The sequence below is a fragment of the Girardinichthys multiradiatus genome, chromosome 24 (assembly GCF_021462225.1).
Source record: "Girardinichthys multiradiatus isolate DD_20200921_A chromosome 24, DD_fGirMul_XY1, whole genome shotgun sequence".
Taxonomy (NCBI): Eukaryota; Metazoa; Chordata; class Actinopteri; order Cyprinodontiformes; family Goodeidae; genus Girardinichthys; species Girardinichthys multiradiatus.
In genome coordinates this window covers 4,001,901-4,023,353 of record NC_061816.1, presented here as the reverse complement: position 1 = coordinate 4,023,353, position 21,453 = coordinate 4,001,901, and the positions used below count along the sequence as shown (strand labels likewise).

The window sequence follows — 21,453 nt, the reverse complement described above, 5'->3', positions numbered from 1 at the left end:
TCCACCTTGACGTCCGTATTGGACCCAATCAGAAGATTTACATCTCTTAGTATCTTAGATTTAATTTCTCCAACTTGTGCTTTAAGTATTTTTGTTACCTTAAGTTGATCAATTTTCTTCATTCCCTCTTCTTCAGATCTTACTGTAACATTCATAGATAGATATTTTAACACATTTCCCCTCTCTTTATTATGTTCACTATCAGTTCCTTCACTTCTATTTGTCCTCTTTCTTTCACTAGCACTCCACATCTCTCCACCCTTCCCCACCTTTTCCAACTCTTTCTCTTGACCACCAATCTCTTCCTCCTCACTATCATTCAAACTATTCCATTTATTTATTTATAACTCCACTGATTCAATGTTTGAGGTTTTAGAGGAACTCTCTGGTCCTCCATGGACACAAGAGGCTCAACACTTGACGACTTCTTCAACAGCAGCGAGACTCAGCAGCCTTTTAACCAAACCACAACCACGGCGTCTCTCTCACCTCCACCAACTTCTTCATTTGTTGCACAGTCACACAATGTCTTAGAATAAGAGATGATCTCTGAAAGAAGCTCTGACTTCCTGTTTGTCAAAGTGATTCTTTGGATGACTTTATGGTCAAGCGTATTTAAAGAGACAGTAATAATTTACCTTATGATTGTATTCAGCGTCTTGTAGTATTCAGAACCTTTGAACATTTTCACATCTTGTTACATTACAGCCAAAACTTCATGTATTTTATTTATCTTTTATGTGAGACCAACACAATGTAGATCTTAACTATGAAGTGTAAGAAATATGATGCATGTTTTTCAGTTATTTATAAGTAAAAATCTGTGTGGCATAAATTCACATTCAGCTTCTCTAACTCAATACTTAACAGAACCACCTTTCACTGCAGTTACACCTGAAACTGGATTTCTTGCTCATTCTTCTTTGCAAAGGAGGTCAAACTCAGTCAGATTGGATGGAGCATCTGTGAACAAAAATTGTCTTGCCACAGATTTACAATAGTCTGAACTTTGACTAGACCATTCTAACACATAAACATGCTTTGATGTAAACCATCCCCTGGTAGCTCTGGCTCTATGTTTAGGGTTGTTGTCCTGCTGGAAGGTGAACCTCCATCCCAGTCTCCAGTCTTCTGCAGCTTTAAAGAGGTTTTCTTCCAGGATTGTCCTGATTTAGCTCCATCCATCTTCCATCAACACTGATCTGCTTCCCAACAAACAAATGTTTCTTTGGGTTGTTTTCAGCAGAGGATGATGAAGATCCTACATTTTGCCTGATTGTCTGTTTGCTGCCTCTGCAGGTCATTGTCTTCCAGTCCATGAATAAATCCTGGACGCCTGAACTCGGGTGAGATGCACTTAAACGTTTAAAAGACACAATATAATTAGTTTTGTTTCATATGTAAACTCTTGGATTAAGTGATCAGTTCAACATGTTTAGTTTTTACCAGATGATGTGGGCGGGCATACGGGGAGAGGAGTGAGACTTCCAGACAGACAAGATGGAGAGTTGAGCCCAACAGTCTTTTGACCTCCCTCTCTCTCTCTTTATGTCCTCTGTGTTTCATTAGTAACTCGTGGATAATCACTCTCCCTTCTTCTGTTTTTACTGCACATGTTTGATTTATTAAATAAACAGTAAAACTAAACCCGTCTCTGAGACATTTTATTCTTTTATAAGAATTATGCTGGAGGTTATAGGAGCATCAGGCTGAAGTTTCACTTGTTCATCATCAGGCCTGATTTACCTTCTTTTTACTGGCTCAGGTTTATTTTAGAATCGATTTTTATTTTTTTGTTTGTTTTGTTTTGTTTTCAGGTAGTTTTACATGTGTGTAGTAACTTGTTCTTAATCAAAAAAGCAAAACGAACCTCAGTCACTGAGAGGCTGCTGAGTGGAACTTAGTTGACGCGTCGTCCTCCTGGATCCAATGAATGAACACTTGAGGTTCTATAATTGTAGAGCATTTATTGATCATTCGCTCTCAAACAAGATGCAAATTTTAATGTTTTACACTTCAACTTACAACCAATGGATTTTACATTTTGCTGCAATGCAGTGATCAACAACAGACAACGACGACGGTCAAAAACTGTATGTTTCCGCCGATCAGCACACCTGCTGCACGGATACCTGTGACTCCATTTAAACACATGAAGCCACCCACTGTGATTTTCAGGTATTACACCAAACAAGAAAAAAACAAAATACACAAAAACCAACAAATATGGCTCTAATAGTGTAAATCTAAACCAGTGGTGAGACTTGTTATCCTAATTTGTGATTTTATTGTTTTTTTATTGGTTCTATTGGTTCTGGACTGTTTTTCTTCTGTGTTTAGTTCTATTCTATTTCATTCCTCTTCTTTTATCCATAGATGAAACTTGTTGTATTTAAATGAGCTTATAAATAAATCAGATTATCTTTATCGAAGCTAAACTCCTGTTATTGAAATCTGTTGACTTTTTTAGAGAGGATGCAGTTGCTGTGTTTGTCCACTAGATGGAGACATCTCACCAGGGTTCAGAGTGCAGTTCTCTGTTCAGCTGTCAGGGTCATTAAACCCAGAGAAGCTTCAGTCTGAAGGCTCAGAGAGTTGCTGGGGAAGGTTCATCTTTCTCGGGTTATTAATAATGAAACCATGTCAGAGCTGAACAGAGCAGAACACACCTGTTGTTTTTGTCCACATTCTGTCTTTCTGTCCTGGATCAGACAGAGGACAGTCTGCTGTCTCTGATTGGACAAACTGGAGGACTTATTTGCTGTCTGGAGGACACAAACTCGAGGTTCTGGTTCTGGAGTGATCCATAATCTCTGCACTGCTTCAAAGGTCAGTGTCTGATCTCTGTCTGATTCTACTGAGAATAAAACAGCAGATCAGTTAAAATAGTTTGGGTGAGATGATATCCACACCTTCATGGATCTTAATGTCTGAAGATGTTCTGTTCATGTTTCACTGTTTCTGGTTTGATTTTAAAGCTGTGGTTCTATTTCATCATGTTGGGCATGAGAGCCACTGGTCTAAAATCATTGTTTACCTGGGGTGTACTTTCTTAGGGACTGGAATAACAGCATATATTTGGAAGAATGTCCTTTGAACAGAGGAGACAAATGTAGAGATGTTTTACCATAATGGAAATAATGCCTGAATTTATGGTTCTTGTGTTGATGATTGCTTCATTTCAGATGGTTTCCCCTCAGATGGTTTAGGAGGACCAAAGTCTCATTAATATCCAGTCTCCAAACAAAGACAGGATGTGAAGAATCTTATCTCCAACACAGAATCTGTCTTTTTTTTTTAGAAAGAAACTTAAGAAACTTTAAGGTGTCTCTCCTATCAGTGAGTCCTTCCTGCCTTCGTCTAGGACTTTCAGTGATCAGTGACTTGTTGAGGAGAACCAGTTTTAATAGTGAAGAGAGACTTGACTGAACATCTGCATGGTTTCTCTGTCAGTCTGAGATGTTTACTGCTTGGTAGCAGCTGACCTGTTGTCTCCGGTTTCATCCATAGTTCAGTTTCACTTCTAGAGCTTTAAATAGAAAAGTCTGGCCCTCAGTGACTTGTGTTTAATCTGTTACAAGCTGTTCTTAGCAAAGCAGAAAGGATCAAACATCTCTCCTCAGTTCTGACAGTAAAAGCACCATGACTTGTCGTGGAAAATGAAAAAATGATCAACTTGAGGATGTTTATAAGATCTTCTCTGAACTGTTGGTCTGATATAGAGATCCACTCTAAATCTAAACGACTCACTGATTTAGATGTTTTCAGCCCTTTGAGAACTGAGGTTCCTGAAGAAAGTGAAACTTTGTGGTTCTGCTAAGATCTAAAACTGTTTGAGAACCAAAAATCTGCTTTCAAAACCAAATAGTCACTTAGAAGGTTCCTGACAGTAGAACTGGAGACCCAGTAAGCAGAACTATACAGAACACCAAGCACAGGATGGACCGGGCTACAAAAAACAAATCAGGATCTAAGATCTTTCAGAGGAGAAACAGAAACTATAGATCACACCATCAAACCAACACAGTAGAGACTTACAGTACAGAAGAAAACCACTAAATCAGCACAATGTCCTAAAAATTTTGGAGCTGTTAGATCTTTATACAATAAAGTTAGAGGAGGAAACCAAAAATATCAGGCTGACCTGCCAAAAAACATGACCCCATTAAAGCTGAGTATTCTTTGACAGATCTACTTTCAGGCTGCTAGCCTAAAAAACAGGTCATTGATTCCTTCACCTTGGCAGCGTCATTGAAATGTATGTATTTTTGTAGAAAAATAAAGTTGTAACGTGGAGAAAGTACTTTTATGTTCCTTTACTGCCAAGAGAGAATGAGAGAGAATTTAAGTGCACCCTTTCATCAAACATTTTGACAGGTGGGCGGGACTTCCGGTGAGGGCGGGACTTCCGGTGGGGGCCATGTGGGCGCCATGTGGGCAGGAGGTCACGTGGTCAAGCTGGGGGTGTGTCCAAGGGGCGTAACAGTGGATGTTGATTGGTTGTCGTCATTAGGGGCGATACCTTAAATGAGTCAATTAAAACACAGGGGTGTGTTTAAGGGTGTTACGGGGAAGGCCTTAAATGAGCCAATTAAAACACACAGGGGTGTGTTTAAGGGTGTTATTAATAATCTGTATGTTTTTTCAGGCGTTAATACATCTAAAAAACAAAAAAAAATAAAAGACATGCATCCTTTTATATTTTAAAGGTATAATCAACTTAATGTTGACCTATCACATGAAATCCTAATAAAGGAACTGTGTAACCTGACAGAATTGTAAGTTAATTTTGCTTTACAGCAGGACATATTTGTTGAATATATGAGCCAGTCTAAATCCGTTCAAAATAGAAAAGACCTAAAAATGTAAATAAAAAAATTGTGCTTCACTACATCGATGGAACGAGAAAAACCTTCAGCTTCTGCGTCAACATACTGGAAAAGCAGCTGAAAATAGGTAAGACGAATATGAGATTAACAGAAAAAAAAAGAACTTCAGTATACTGTTTCCAAGTTATAAATTGACTCTAGCAATGATGTGTTTGTTTTTGAATCATGAGAGACTCCATTTTAGGAAAAAAAGGAATGATAATTTTAGTTACCTGTAGCTTTTCTAAAACATTTTACTTTTTCATCTTAGAGTTACAGGGTTATAGTTATTCTATATCCAACTGTTAGGGGCGATGTCAGGAAGGGGCAGTTACGTCTGTTTCTTAGATAACATATCACCTTTGAACTCAGGAAGGGTTTTGGTCTTAAAAACATAGTCTTTGCAGTTGAGATAACACTGTCATGTTCTGGTATAAATACTGTGTGTAAATGTTGGGGCTCTGTTTCATTGGTTAACCTCAGTGTCAGGGTCTTCAAATGCTGAATGTCTTTGAACCATAACACTTGTTACATTGAAAAATACCAGTACTGACAAGAAAAAATGTCGGTAAATATTTCAGGAAACCCGGAAATTGTGGCTTCTTCTTCTGATAATTCACAAAAGCACAATGACATCTTTAAACGTAAGTAAGTAAGTAAGTATTCATTTTTAAGAAATCATTAAATGCATGTGAATGTTCTCAAATTTTGTTTATATATATTGTTTATATATATATATATATATATATATATATATTTGTTTCTTTGTCATAGAACCCACCGCTGATGACCTTGATGATTTCATCTTGACACAATCAGATTATGGTAAGTAAATGTTAAATGCAATAAAATATATATATATATATATATATTATAGTTAACCCTTGACAATGTTTCAATTTATAGATTTGATGAGAGAGGTAAACCCGAATGATCAAGTTGGAGGGTTCAGCGGCTGGAATCGACAGTCAAAATTAAGAAGGCGAATTATCTTCAAACAAGAAAAAACCGCAACAACTGAACTTTCTTTTAACACAGAAATTAAAACTGATTCTTTGAATACCCCCCCGTCAATTATCATCATTTCCCCTGAAGACACACCGGACAAGTTACCGGCACCACCAGAAAGTAAGTCCTAAGAACTATCTATTTTTTCTTTGAGAGTGAATGTATTTTAAACCTCAGATAAAAAACTGTTTACAGATTCGACTGAGAGCTCTGTGGAAGACACAGTTGTCGAGCAGGAGCAAGGTAAGGAAATAAAAATTAAATAAAAACAATATATATATATATATATATATGTATGTATTTTAAGCATAGTTCAATAAAATGTCATATAAACCTGTTTACAGATACATCCAAAGATGCCACATTGAATCCGCCCACCAGAAGGTCGCTTTTCAAAGATCAAGACAGCTTTCAGCAGAGAGGCACCGTTTCAGTCCAACAAGAAGTGAAATCTGGAGGTTTTACCGCAAAGAATCGGAGTAAGATAAAAAAAAAAAAAAAAACTTGTGTATTTTAAAAACTATTTTTTGTTTTATTTATGAACGCTGTGCTGCGCAGCGTAAGATAACTTTTATTGTCTTCTGTTTTTACAGAATATTTAACCCCGGCCAAAAGACAGCGACTCTCTGCGCTACAAAGCAGAGCAACGCTAGTGAGTGGATTAATGAACGGTACGTTTTAATTCATACATACATACTGAATTAATTTGAATTCCTTTATTTTTTTTTCCAGCTTTAATGTGATTATTTCAATATATATATATATATTTATTATCTATTTATTTATTTTTTGTTCATTCTCCTTACAGAGGCGACGTTGATGGTGGAGCAGATTTCATCGAGACCTGGACAGCGCAGGAAGACAGTCTCTACAGCCTCACGGAATCTTCGTAATAAGGCCTCATCGTTAACGCTTCTGGCAGCATGTCAGATTCTGTTAAAGAAGCATTTTGGTGACATCAAGGTGATTTTAAACTGAACTGATCACTGTGTTTTGTTTTTTTTTGTTTTTTCTGTAGGTTAGTTTTATTTTTATTTTGTTTCTTATGTTCATAGAAATGGATAACCGAATCAGACTTGCCCTGGATGAAATAAGAAATTTAGTTAATGAACTTAACGAAATTCCCGTTAATGCAGAAGTAAATAGCGCACCGTCTCCACACAGCATTGAGCAAAATTATCATAATCCTTCTACGTCACACTCCGCAGATCGGCACGGGGGTCATTTTAATACGGACGTAGCAGTTAGTTCTGATCAAGTAATCAGACTTGCCCTGGATGAAACAAGAAATTTAGTTAATGAACTTAACAAAATCCCCGTTAATGCAGAAGTAGCAGATAACATCGTTTTAAATGCATCTCCTGCTAACAGTGAAAATGTAATAAATGAACATCAGCACGGTGACGTTTTAAACGTAATCAATCAGGCTCTTTCCGATTTAAACAGCGCACCGTCTCCACACAGCAGCATTGAGGAAAATGATCAGAATCTTTCTACGTCACACGCCGCAGATCGGCACGGTGACGTTTTAAACGTAATCAATCAGGCTCTTTCCGATTTAAACAGCGCACCGTCTCCACACAGCAGCATTGAGGAAAATGATTCACCTGACAGTCATCAGAATCTTTCTACGTCACACGCCGCAGATCAGCACGGGGGTCATTTCAATACGGACGTAGCAGTTAGTTCTGATCAAATAGAGCGACATCCTCCAGCTGTGGTTGAACGTGAACATTTTAATAACCATGAAATAAGGAGACCTTTTACCATACCACCGCCCTGTCCAAGTAACGTTCCATATTTAGCAGCATTCTATACAGACATCATGCGTATTATAATTGAATTAGCCGACGCTGCGAGATTGTTAACCAGATGTAACGACGTTGTGCAGCTGGAATTAGTGGGTGAAAATCTCAATCGTCACATCACATTTACTGTTACAGATGATGGAAATATGATCCTGCCTGCTTTCGAAAACTTCCTCGACGATTTAGTACAATCGAATGCAAATATACCTGTAGATAATAACATGGAATTTGTTCTTCAGGTTGTTAATGACCCAGCAGGAGGTTCTAAGCGTAAAGCTGCAGGAACGTTAGACTGTGAACTGTTTAATAAGAAAATGCGTCATTTGTATATTATAAACAATACCGGTAATCAGTTATGTTTTGCAATCAGCCTCGCACACGTCTCTGACCCTGAGCTCACGGATCACCGTGCTGTAGAACTGGGGAGGAGATGGCAGCATCAGGCAGGCCTCGACGAGCAAACAGCAGTTACTTTTAGTGATATTGGTAAATTTGAAACCATTCTGAAGAGAAAAATTGTAGTGTTTCACAGAACCACGGGCTCTACTGCTCTGTGTAAATTTGAGACCAGTTTCCCTGATCGTTCAAACCCTCTGTTTTTGCTGTTATTTCAAGGTCATTACTATGGGATAAAAAATCTCAAAGGTTTTATGGGGTGCAGATATATTTGTAATTACTGTTACGCCAGCTATCAGAATGCCAATACACACCATTGTGAAGGTTATTGTCCAGTGTGTCGAACATATACATGTATGCAAGAGATTAGCAATCCTGTAAGCTGTGCAGGCTGTCAAAGAATCTGTCGTAATTCTTCATGTTTCAGCAGACACAGGGAACCGCGCATCAGAAATAGTGCTGAAAGGCCTATGAGTGACTGTGAGTTGGTAAAACTGTGTAAAGTATGCAAACGGATATACGTTATTCCAATCAGTAAACAGAATAAACCACACGTGTGTAATGTAAAATGCAGTATTTGCGGTGAAAATGTACCCCCCAGCCTAGACATTACATGCGATGATCATAAGTGTTACATTCTGCCTTGCAGTGCAATTAATCAGCTTGATGATTAACTGATTTTTTATGATTTCGAATGCCTCGTCAATGAGAGCGGCATGCATACCCCCTTTCTGGTCTGTGCTAAAACGTTGAAAGGTGATGAATGGTACGCTTATGGACTGAATTGCACCCAAAAATTTCTCCTGCATTTCAGGAGGCCAATGTACAAAGGTTACACCTTAATAGCGCACAATGCGCGGGGGTACGATGGTTACCTGATTCTCACAGCAATGCTGCAGTTAGGGATTAAACCTCATATCGTCATGGTAGGGAGTAAACTTCTCTGTTTAACCGACCCTGATTACAGGTTAAAATACATTGATAGCCTGTCCTTCATGTGCATGAAGCTTAGTGCCATGCCGAAAGCATTAGGCTTTACCGATCAAAGCAAGGGTTTTTTTCCCCACCTATTTTCATCTGAACAACATCTCCAGTATGTGGGGGCTTTTCCTCCTCCATCCTGCTACGCTGTAGAACGCATGAGTCTTCAAGAACAACAGGTGTTTAGCAGCTGGTACAGAGAAGCGAGCAAAGAGGTCTTTGACTTTAAGAAAGAAGCTATTCGTTATTGTAAAAATGACGTTGAAATTCTTTTTCAAGGATGCTTAAAATTCAGAGACGAGTTCTTTAAGGAGACAAGTATGGATCCGTTTAAAAGTATCACAATAGCATCAGCCTGCATGAAGGTTTTTGTAACCAATTTCCTTCCTCCTCAAACCTTAGCCATTCCATCACCTCTGGACTACAGACGTAGCAGTAAAACGTTCTCTAGCGCGTCCATTCAATGGCTCGGCTGGATTGCAGACAGCAGAGCCATATTTATCGAGCATGCATTAAATAGGGGTGAAAAGAAAATCGGGCCATATTCAGTGGATGGGTATGCAGAGATTAACGGTGTCAAAGTTGCGTTTGAATTTTATGGCTGTTTTTTCCACGGCTGTAAAAAGTGTTACATGCCTCATGACAAGTGTCCGTTGAGAGGGGTCGCATTTGAACAGTTTTACGCAGCAACTGTTGAGAGAAGCAAGGTGTTACAAACTGTGTACGGCCTTCGTCTCGAAGTCATATGGGAGCATGAGTGGATTGAAATGAAAAAATCAGACCCAGGGGTGATCAGCTTTCTTGAGAAAGTTAATGCACCCGAACCGCTATCCCCCCGGGATGCGCTGTATGGTGGACGCACCTGTCCTATGAAGTTGAGGTACACAGCGGAACCGGATGAAACTGTACACTATGTGGATTACACATCTCTGTACCCTTATGTAAACGCCAACTGCGTTTTCCCCCTCGGACACCCCACCATCATTTACAAAGATTTTGATGACCCCAGCAGCTACTTCGGTATAATCAAAGCTGTGGTCTACCCACCACGTAACCTGTTGTTCCCTGTTTTACCTTACAGAACATCCCAAGGTAAACTTGTGTTCACTCTCTGCCGCTCATGCGCTGAATTAAATAACCAGTCAGGTCCTTGCACGCATAATGATCAAGAAAGAGCTTTGATGGGAGTCTGGGCGAGTGTAGAACTCTGTAAAGCTTTGGAGTGTAGTTATCGTCTTGCTAAAATCACAGAGGTGTGGCATCTTGAAAAGAGAAGTGATACAATCTTTAAAGGTTACATTCATTGCTTTTTAAAGGGTAAGCAGGAGGCTTCAGGCTATCCGTCTGAAGCAGTGGATCAGGAGAGTAAGTCAAAGTATATAAGCGACTACAAACTGCATCAGGGCATCCAATTAGACCCTGAGAAAATCGAGATGAATCCTGCCAAAAGGCAGGTTGCAAAATTGTGTTTAAACAGTTTTTGGGGGAAATTTGCGCAAAGAAGTGATCTGTCTCAGACCACAGTCATCACTAACCCTGAAGACTTTTTCAGCTTCATGTTCTCGAGTAAATACAGGGTTAACTATTTTCATTTTTTCAACCCTGAAATGTGTGTAGTGCAGTGGAACTACAGCAAACGTGTCATATATCCACCAAGTAAGACAAATAATGTGTTTATAGCAGCATTCACCACCGCTTATGCACGTTTAAAACTTCTCAGCAGCATGGAGAAGTTACAGGACAGATTGATTTATATTGACACGGACAGTTGGATTTATGTGACAAAAAGTGGTGAAACTCCTCTGGAATTGGGGAATTATCTGGGTGATCTTACTGACGAGTTAGATGGTGACAGCATTTCGGAGTTTGCATCGACAGGACCCAAGAGTTATGCATACCAAACTAAAAACCGTAAAAAAGTAGTGATACGTGCTAAAGGCATCACTCAGACGCATGAATGCAGCGAGAGGGTCAATTTTGACAGCATCAAAGGGCTGGTCGAGGGCTACTTACAGGGGTCAAGTGAGGGTGTCATTGAAATCCCCCAGCACACGATCAGGAGGGATAAAAAGAGATTCCGTTTGACAAACGCGACATTTCTTAAAAAGTTTCGACTGGTGTATGATAAGAGACGTCTTTTTTCTGACGGGACAACTCTGCCTTTTGGTTATTAGAGTTGAAGAAGAAATAAAATAAAAGTCACATGGATTTACAGGAGATTGATTTTGATCCTAGATTTGGAGCCCCTTTCTCATGTATGATAGTTGGACCCAGCGGCTGCGGGAAAACTTTCTTTGTAAAAAGTATTTTACAAAACTGTAATCATGTCATGGATATTGTTCCAGAAAATATTGTATGGATTTACACATCTTTTCAACCCATCAGAATCAGTGTCAGTGTGGTTTCCGGGCTTTGTTAACCAGGCTGGTGGCAGATGGGAAAAAACTGTTCTTGTGGCGTGAGGTTTTGGTCCGGATGGACCGCAGCCTCCTGCCAGAGGGGAGAGTCTCAAAGAGTCTGTGACCGGGGTGGGAGGGATCAGCCAGAATCTTCCCTGCCCGCTTCAGGGTCCTGGAGGTGTACAGTTCCTGGAGCGACAGTAGACTGCAGCCAATCACCTTCTCAGCAGACCGAATGACACGCTGCAGCCTGCCCTTATCCTTGGCTGTAGCAGCGGCGTACCAGATGGTGATGGAGGAGGTGAGGATGGACTCAATGATGGCTGTGTAGAAGTGCACCATCATAGTCTTTGGCAGGTTGAATTTCTTCAGCTGCCGCAGGAAGAACATCCTCTGCTGGGCTTTCTTGATGAGGGAGCTGATGTTTGGCTCCCACTTGAGATCCTGGGAGATGATGGTTCCCAGGAAGCGGAAAGATTCCACAGTGTCAATTGTGGAGTCACAGAGGGTGATGGGGGCAGGTGGGGCTGGGTTCTGCCTGAAGTCCACAACCATCTCCACTGTCTTTAGAGCGTTGAGCTCAAGGTTGTTCTGGCTGCACCAGTCCAACAGATGGTCCACCTCCCATCTGTATGCGGACTCGTCACCATCAGAGATGAGTCCGATCAGGGTGGTGTCGTCCGCAAACTTCAGAAGCTTGACAGACTGGTGACTGGAGGTGCAGCTGTTGGTGTACAGGGAGAAGAGCAGAGGAGAGAGAACACAGCCTTGGGGGGAACCGGTGCTGATGGTCAGGGAGTCAGAGACGTGCTTCCCCAGCCTCACGCGCTGCTTCCTGTCAGACAGGAAGTCAGTGATCCACCTGCAGGTGGAGTCGGGCACACTCAGCTGGGAGAGCTTCTCCTGTAGCAGAACTGGGACGATGGTGTTGAAGGCAGAGCTGAAATCCACAAACAGGATCCTGGCGTAGGTTCCTGTGGAGTCCAGGTGCCGGAGGATGAAGTGAAGGGCTAGGTTGACTGCATCATCTACAGACCTGTTGGCTCTGTAGGCAAACTGCAGGGGGTCAAGGAGGGCGTCGGTGATGTCTTTTAGGTGTGAGAGCACAAGGCGCTCAAAGGACTTCATCACCACAGAGGTCAGGGCGACGGGTCTGAAGTCATTAAGCCCTGTGGTCCTTGGCTTCTTGGGAACAGGGACGATGGTGGAGGACTTGAAGCAGGCTGGCACATGACATGTCTCCAGTGAGGTGTTAAAAATGTCTGTGAAGACTGGAGACAGCTGATCAGCGCAGTGCTTCAGGCTGGCTGGTGAGACAGAATCCGGACCAGCAGCTTTCCGGGGGTTCTGTCTCCTGAAGAGTTTGTTGACGTCCCTCTCCTGGATGGAAAGAGCTGTCCTCGGCGTGGGTAGGGGGCTGGTGGGGGGGAACTTCAGGGTGGGGGTTGGAGGTGCCAAGGTCCCTCTTGAGGTTTGGGAGGTGGGGGTGGTGGAGGTGTCGTGGGGGATGGTTGCAGGACTGTCCCTTTGTCTTTCAAAGCGGCAGTAGAACTCGTTCAGGTCGTTGGCGAGGCGTCGGTCGTTGATGGAGTGGGGGGCTTTCGGCTTGTAGTTGGTGATTTGCTTGAGCCCTTTCCAGACAGACGCAGAGTCGTTGGCTGAGAACTGGTTTTGGAGCTTCTCAGAGTACAGTCGTTTGGCCTCTTTCACTGCCTTGCCAAACTTGTACTTTGCCTCTCTGTATATGTCTTTGTCCCCACTCCTGAAGGCCTCTTCCTTATCCAGTCTTAACCTTCTGAGTTTAGCTGTGAACCAGGGTTTGTCGTTGTTGTAACTCACCCTGGTGTATGATGGTACACAGCTGTCCTCACAGAAGCTGATGTAGGAAGTCACAGCCTCTGTGTACTCGTCCAGACTGTTGGTAGTAGTCCTGAACACATCCCAGTCTGTACAGCCTAAACACGCCTGGAGATTCTCCACAGCCTCACTGCTCCACTTCCTTGTCGTCCTCACAACAGGTTTGCAGAGCTTAAGTTTCTGCCTGTATGCAGGAATCAGGTGGACCATGATGTGGTCGGATTGGCCCAGTGCAGCACGTGGGACGGCGTGATAAGCGTCTCTGATGGTGGTGTAACAGTGATCCAGAATGTTGTCCTCTCTGGTCGGACATTTTATAAACTGTCTGTATTTGGGGAGTTCGTGGGTCAGATTACCTTTGTTAAAGTCACCAGCGACGATTACTAAGGAGTCCGGGTTGGTCCACTCCACACTCAGTATCTGGTCGGCGAGCATGCGCTGTGCGACCTGCACGTTAGCTTGTGGTGGGATGTAAACACCGACCAGGATGAACGAAGCGAACTCACGGGGGGAATAGAAAGGCTTACAGTTTATGATGAAGGATTCCAGGTCTGGAGAACAGTGCTGCTGAATCACTGTCACGTCGTTGCACCAACCACTGTTGAGGTAAAAACAGATTCCTCCACCTTTCGCTTTGCCGGAGAGTTCCGTGTCTCTGTCCGCTCTGTAGAGCTGGAATCCTGCCAGCTGCAGCGCAGAGTCCGGTATTAATCCACACAGCCACGTCTCCGTGAAGCACAAAACTGACGATGAATAAAAGTCCCTGTTTTTCCCCAACAACAGTTGTAGTTCCTCCATTTTGTTGGGAAGTGAGCGCACGTTAGAGAGAAATATTCCAGGTAACGGTGTTCGTAGTCCACGCTGGCGAAGACGTACCAGCACCCCAGCCCGTTTCCCTCTCTTCCGGCGTTTCACCGCGTGAACAAAGGTGAGCGCACCTTTGACCAGAATGTCCAAATATTCCAGAGCAGTGGGCAGAAATGTTGGAAATAACTCCTCTGGTGTAGTAGCCCTGATGTTCATGAGTTCTTCTCTGGTGAGAGAGCTCCGGGTACCATCACAGAAGACCGTTTTAAAGCAAAAAACAAAACAAAACAATGCGCACCAACACGCCGAGGCGACCATCTGCGATTGCATACATGCAATTCTGCATGTATGCTGAATTGCAGAAGATGAATAAAAATATTACCTTTGTGGAAGGATTGCCTCATTCTTTTGAAGATGAAAACCTGTTTCCTCCTGATCAGAATCATCTGATTATTCTAGACGATGTTATTGCTCAAGCCTCAGATGATAAAAACGTGATGAAGGTCTTTACCCAGTTTCGTCACCATCGTAATATGAGTGTTATGATGTTGACTCAGAATGTTTTTCATCAGGGAAAGTTCAGTCGCACTATTAGTTTGAACTGTAATTATATGGTGTTGTTTAAGAACCCGAGAGATAAACTCCAGCTGAATATACTGGCCCGTCAAATGTTTCCATCTCAAAAGGGTCTCTTCTTGGAGAGTTTTGAAGACGCAACGAGAGAAGCTCATGGATATTTAATCATCGATTTTACGCCTACCTGCCCAGAACATTTCAGACTGAGAACGGGGATACTTCCTCAGCAGTGGCCTGCTGTGTATGTACCCAGAACAAAGTAAGTCATCATGTCAGCGCGTATAAAAAGGAATTTACCATTATTCAGAGCTTTGTACCAGGCCTGTCCACAGAAACGTAAAGATATTCTCGCACACTGCTCTCCCGACTTTATTCAGGCTCTGTGCGAGATTGCACTGAATATCCTAAAAGGTAACATTAAACTATCACCCTCTCAACACCGACAATTGAAGAAACAAAGAAATATCATCAGATTGTTGGGTGATAAAAGAACCGGGATAAAAACTAAACAGTTGGCTCTCAAAAAGCAACGAGGTGGTTTTATTCTCCCCATCTTAACGGCTCTTGCACCCTTGATCGGTAATCTAGTGGGTGGAATCATCAGGAGATAATGTCTCTCAGAACATCGCAGAAGATGTTTCTCATTTCACCTCATCAATTCAAGCGTCTGACCCAGTCAGACACGTCCATCAGACAGACGGCGGAGGAGAATTTGGATGCTGAAATGAGAGCGATATTAAACGAGTGAGAGTTGGACTTCGCGAGGTGAATTTGTATTTAACGGAAATGTTATAAAAGGGTCCCACATGATTGATTTGTTGAAAAATCTCATGCTTCCGTTTAAAAAATCTGGAGCATCACAAACCCGAGGATGGTCTGATTTTCTACACTCCATTTCAGAAGTAAACATACCTATATCTTCAGTCATTAACCCTTATGCTCGTGAAGAATATAGACGTTTCAAAACAGAGGGTACATCGATTGAAAATGGGGGTACACCCCCCAGCGTTAAGCAGAGAAGAAAAAGAAGAAGAAGGCAGATAACTCATTCTCCCTACTGGTCGAGATCTGAGCTGGAAGATCCAAAAAATGCTGATGGGAGATCAAAAAGGTCTCTTCGTAAGACGACACTACCACCCCGATGGATTACATTTTCACCATAAACCGTTATAAGAAAATGAAACATGTAGTCTATTTCTTTTATTCAATAAAATATTTATTGATTATATTTTTCAAGTCTAACTTCGTTCTCTACTTCACACACTAACATATGATGTCATTACACAAATATTAAATCATAAGAAGAAAAAAAAACAAACAATGAAAAAAAAAAAAAAAAAAGACATTTTAAATTCCATAACAATCCAGAAACATCTCCAAAGAGCATGTTCCGTGAGTATAAAATGTACAACTTTGATTAATGACACATTTCTGATATTTTTTCACAAAGTTAGATACCATTAAATCATTCTTAATCACATCTCCGGTGTATTTCGACAACACTTGCTGCATTGATAATCCGCACGCTCTATGACATAGATAAAAAATGCAATGGTGACCGCACACAGTGGACAGAGTGTTTTGAAGCTGATTATTATGATACAAAATTTTTGAGGATCTGTCTTCTAAAAATGTTACGATGCTTGACGGGTAGAACTCGAAATCCGGAGAGAATCCATAAGAGTCAAAAAAGCTGGATTGACCATTCTCATCCAATGTCAGAGCTAGCCAGTGTTCCCCCGGCATGTGTGAAGGATGTGTATTCACAATAAAGTAGGCCGGCCCTGGGAATTTGTCAGCTAGCAGCGGCAGCTGGTCGCACGGCCACACACCGCAAAACAAATCTCCCAGCAGATGACGCATCAGGCTCTCAATTTCATGATTATTCATGCCTGATTAGATTAATAATAATCCACCAGCACACGCCTCTTTGAATCAATCTCTAAAATAGAATCATAACAAGCGTAGATGATCAGCGTGGTGGTATGAGGCAACGGGTTTCTGAAGCGCATTTCCAATCTTAAATTCCCACTGGAAACTGGAGATAGAGCATCTGTGTCCTCGCCCGGGTTAAGATTAAATGTGAATAGAGAGTATCCTTGATTAAATTCCTGACGTGTTATACTCAGTGGAAGATCTTTTAGATGTCGTCCTGTAGCCGTAAACAAGTTGTAATACTCTCTCACTGAATGACCTTGGTTAAAATTTGGCTGGAAGGCTTTAGCAGGAATTTGTCTGCAATCCTTACACAAAGCTAAATATTCCATATCAAAATGATTAAAGTCAAACGGATTGAGATTGCGTGTTCCTGTAAAAGCGTCATGATCCAGTAACGCAATCACCACATACTTGGGAAAGACGCCTAAGAAAAGATTCTCTTGGTTGCATACCCTTGAATTTTCAGGGATGGAATATGTTTTTACATTCACACGTGAAAGTGGATACATAGCATTTGCTTTCATTAAAGCTGAAGCGTGCCCCAGTCGTACAGCTGGAGAGACAGTAACTTTTTTGATAAAAAGAGATGCTCCTAATATCCCGAGTTTGTAAGTGGAGTCTCTTGCGGCCATGAGACAAAAGGCATCGTTGGCTCTTGTAAGTTTAATTTTAAGGTCAACAGAGTTTAAAAGAAGTCTCTCGCAGAAAAATATGTCTGCATGCAGGGGGCCTAGGAGATGTACCTCCCTGGAATTTGCCGTAAAGCCTGCTCTGCTGTTAAGACCTTGGTTAGGGCCGTTAGTTGTAACAATAGAGTTCAGAGCACCTGCAGTGTCTTTATAAAAAAGACCAGAGCTAAACTGGGTTTTTAAAGAATCCTCAGAAAAGTTTAACAATGTCTCAATCATGGCTCTATATGGATGTGTAGCGCTGGATTGTGAAATCATTCGATCTCCGAGAGTGACGTCACACTGACTGAAGATGGTGTTTAACGGGTAGTTGATGAGCCCTACAGGTGCATCATCTGGCAGGTTTGTTCCATTCTCGTTAGTAATTTTCACTCTGAGATGCAACAGTGTATCGTTGAGATCCAGATACTTTTCTCCGTCTCCTGGAATGAAAAACTCGATCGGCCCTCCATCAGTGATTGCTGATAAAGGCTGGATCTCGGTGTAAATTTTATCTTCGATCGATAGCTGCGTCATCGGGGCAGAAAATAAGTCCAACTCTGCCAGCGTGCACTCTGATGATTTGTTATGTAAAAGAGCCATTATTTAAATATATCAAAACTTGCGGATGACTTCCTTCCTCTTCGTTTGTCAGCTGCGACTGATCTCCTTTTTCGCGTTTGTCGTTGTTTTTTAACCGTCCTTAAACGATCACCAGGGGGTCTTGTTCTGGGTCTTTTGGGTAAAACCATAATTCCTGAACCTTCTTGACCTTCGGTGCGTGTAGAAGCACTCATTTTACTCACGGCTCTACCGATGACATCCGAAGCGATATTTGATGCAGCCGTTTTAAGATGGGGTTTTGCAATTGCAAATCCTTTTTTAACCAGAGGGGATACGAAGCGGAATAATTTTGAAAATAATGATCCAATTCCGCGTCCGTACATGACCGGGGCCCCATAAAACCCTGGCAGATTACCGCCTGATTGACTTACATAGTAATTTACAAAGCGATTTGGATCACGTCTCAGACTTAGCTGTGCCATGTTCTCTCTTGCCTGCTTGATGCAGTGTTGAATGACCAGCGTAATATGAATGATAACCAATCAATCTTAGAGGTTATATACATATCTCTGGAATAGTTTATACAAATAAAATTTATCTCAGGCTACGTTGTGATATCACCGGTCTGAAGTGTAGTCTTATGACGGTCTTTCCATAGACGAAATTTACAGGAACGTTTTGGTCCGATTTAATTTCTATATTGATATTTTCAATATGTCTTCTGGAGACTGGAAGGTAGTGGGCAGGGTTAAACGTCTGAGTAATCATATCACTGAATGTGCCTTGTACTTTGACGGTCCGCAGTAAAGGTGCAAAAGTGTCGCCTACTATTTGTGGGCTGACCACGTCGCTGTAACAGTATAGGTGATAGAAACCAGCCTTTATATCCGCCGGAAAAGGAGCCAGTTTTGGTTCAGAAACATGAATCCATTCCCCTGGTTTCACGCCCATCATATAAGCTAGAGTGCTGAAGAAGCGTATTTCATACGGACTATTTGCTTGAAATGCAAATCTCTTTTGAACTTTGCTGAATTTAATGCGTAAACCCGATTTCAATTTTTTGAAAAACATTTCCATCTCTGTCTCGAGTTGAATAACGCTGTTATAGTAGCCACTTCTGATCCTTTGCATATTGATCTCCACATTACCAACCTTCCTCCATTCAAAGTAGGCATCATAATCCGGTAAATTATGCCATGTATGAGGGTATGAAATCTCGGCTAATGCAACCATCCATTGGCCTTCTAAATCAATATGTTGAGCTAAATTTACACGGAAACTTGAACTGGTATTATTTTTAAACACTTCCATGCTAGCATTAGATGGAAGAGTAACGTAAAAGCCATCATCCTCTACCTGACGGTTCATGATGCTGTGTCAACTGTGAGGTTTAGTGCAAACCTTTTTTATACGTTTCGAAGTTCATCAAACTTGATCCAACTGTTGAATTTCTCAGGCCAGTTTTTCCAGCTTACAAAAACCTGTTTGACTCCCTTGACCGTACGTCGTTTTAATATTTTTTCCACTTGATACATCTTGTCGTTAAATATTTTTACTTTTTGAAGTTCCTCAGCATAAAAGGAACCCTCGATAGGTTCTCCATCCAAATCTTTGAGTTTGTATACAGGAGGAGATCGGGGTATCCGGTCATACACTGTAAACACTTCATCCGTAAAACTCTGTTCGTATTTTTTGTCAAACACTCCACAGACCTTGGATATTCTGACAAGATCCCCTTGTTTAAACGTTGTCACTGAGTCCTTGCAATATCTGTTGGACTTGACATCATACAGATTCTGAAACACTTGAAAGGCATTTTCTGGGGTCACTTCCATAGGGCTCATTTTAATGCTGGAGTGGTAGGAATGGTTGTAGCTTCTAGCTAGGTTTTGCAGTACATCGACGTACCGCCGGGTATTGTTAGCTGTAAAATATCTCCACATCCTTGTTTTTAATGTGCGGTTAAATCTCTCGACCACTGAAGCTTTTGCTTCACTCGCTGTGGCAAAATGTTCAATACCGTGTTTCTCCATTAAAACCTTAAATTTATTGTTAAAAAATTCTTTACCGGCATCAGTCTGAAGTTTTTTGGGGATCTAACTTTCTGTAAAAACTGATTCAAATGCCTTTACCACCTCAGCGGCTGTTTTCCTCTTCAAAACTCGTACATACGCCCTTTTTGAAAAGATGTCAATGACTGTTAATAAATAATTATAACCATCATTTTCCATGGCCAGAGCTTGCATGTCACAGAGATCAGCCTGGAACTGCCTCAATGGTCTGGTGACAAAAACTCTGTTTCTCGGGAACTTTATTCTTGCAGGTTTATGTAGAGTATAGGTATCTTCTCCTGATAAAAAATCTTTAACTTTTTCAACCGCAACCTTCTTTCCCGTTTCATCTTGCATAACCCTCCTCAGCCTATCTACACCCCCAAAACTTCCCGGATTTGAAGGGCTATAATATACTTTCTTCATCAGCCGTCTTCCTGCCATCTCTGCCTTATGCTCACTCTGCCGATTACTTGTTAAATAATGAGAAAAAACACACAGGAGGGTAGATTTATCCTTATTTTTTATTTTTTTATTTTTTTATTTAATATAAACAAAAAACAACCAGAAAACAAAATCAGATAAAATGCAGATGAATTCAAACACTACTAGCTTTTAAACAACACTTTTGGGAAAGGTTACTATGTTCCTACTTTAATTGTATTTAATAGTAAAAAGAAAAAAGAAGAAAAATCATATAATGCAGATTAACTAAACTACTGGAATACTAAAAAAAAAAAATGATACAACAAGTCATCAAACATGTGAGATCAGTTTGTCAGTCCATAGCACTTTGAAACAGAGTTAAGTTGTTTGAGATGTTTCTCATCGACCATGCGATCATAAACGTGCGCTATTGCACTGTGGATGCCTTGTACCGATTTCAGTTAATATAAAACCGTCTTGGCAATCGTCTTCACTCTGAAGTCATCCGCTTGTATGCTTCGAAGTACCAGAAGATTCTGAATAGCAGGAATAAGTTTGGGGGTTACGAGTCGTCGTACGATGCGTTGAAAGTTGACTTGGTAATAATCCTCCCCCAGTACCTCCAGGCAATGGTGTTGACGCTGGCTTGGGTGGTTCGTTATACATCCATAGCAGGTTTCTCTGAGATAGTTCAAAGAGGTTATGTTGAATAAATGAAGTATCGCTGTTTTCACCGTATTGATGAGGGTGGTTGACAACCAACCGTCAATTTCGTCCTCCTGGTTACTCTCATCCTCTGCTGAAGGCTGTGGGTCCTCCATCGGTTCCAGGGTTTGTGTAGGGGCTTCGGTAGAGGGTGAGTAGCCGGTGGCTACCTCCTCCTCCACGACCACCTTCATGTCTTCAGGCAGGACATTCGCGTCTACAGACTCAGCCATGAATAGCGGTGATGGTGAGCAGAGGTCTGGAGAAAGCGGTAGATATTTCATGTTGTATCCTGTAGGTGATGCAGGACTGTAGTGGTTCTCTGAGAATGAGGATGTTGAGGTGGATGGTGAGAAGAGGTCAGGGGAAGGCGGATGATATGGTCCAATGTTGAAGCTTTC

General features: G+C 41.5%; 1 protein-coding gene and 1 pseudogene across 1 annotated transcript in view; one reads left to right on the top strand and one right to left on the bottom strand.

The window, feature by feature from the left end:
• Positions 1 to 21,453, bottom strand: part of LOC124861450 — a 700,723-nt pseudogene that overhangs the window by 588,104 nt on the left and 91,166 nt on the right.
• Positions 2,612 to 21,453, top strand: part of LOC124861410 (NACHT, LRR and PYD domains-containing protein 4E-like) — a 41,325-nt gene continuing 22,483 nt past the window's right edge. Inside the window, exon 1 of the mRNA XM_047355157.1 lies at positions 2,612 to 2,829. The gene's annotated coding sequence lies outside the window, so the exon portion shown is untranslated. The remainder of the gene's footprint in view (positions 2,830 to 21,453) is intronic.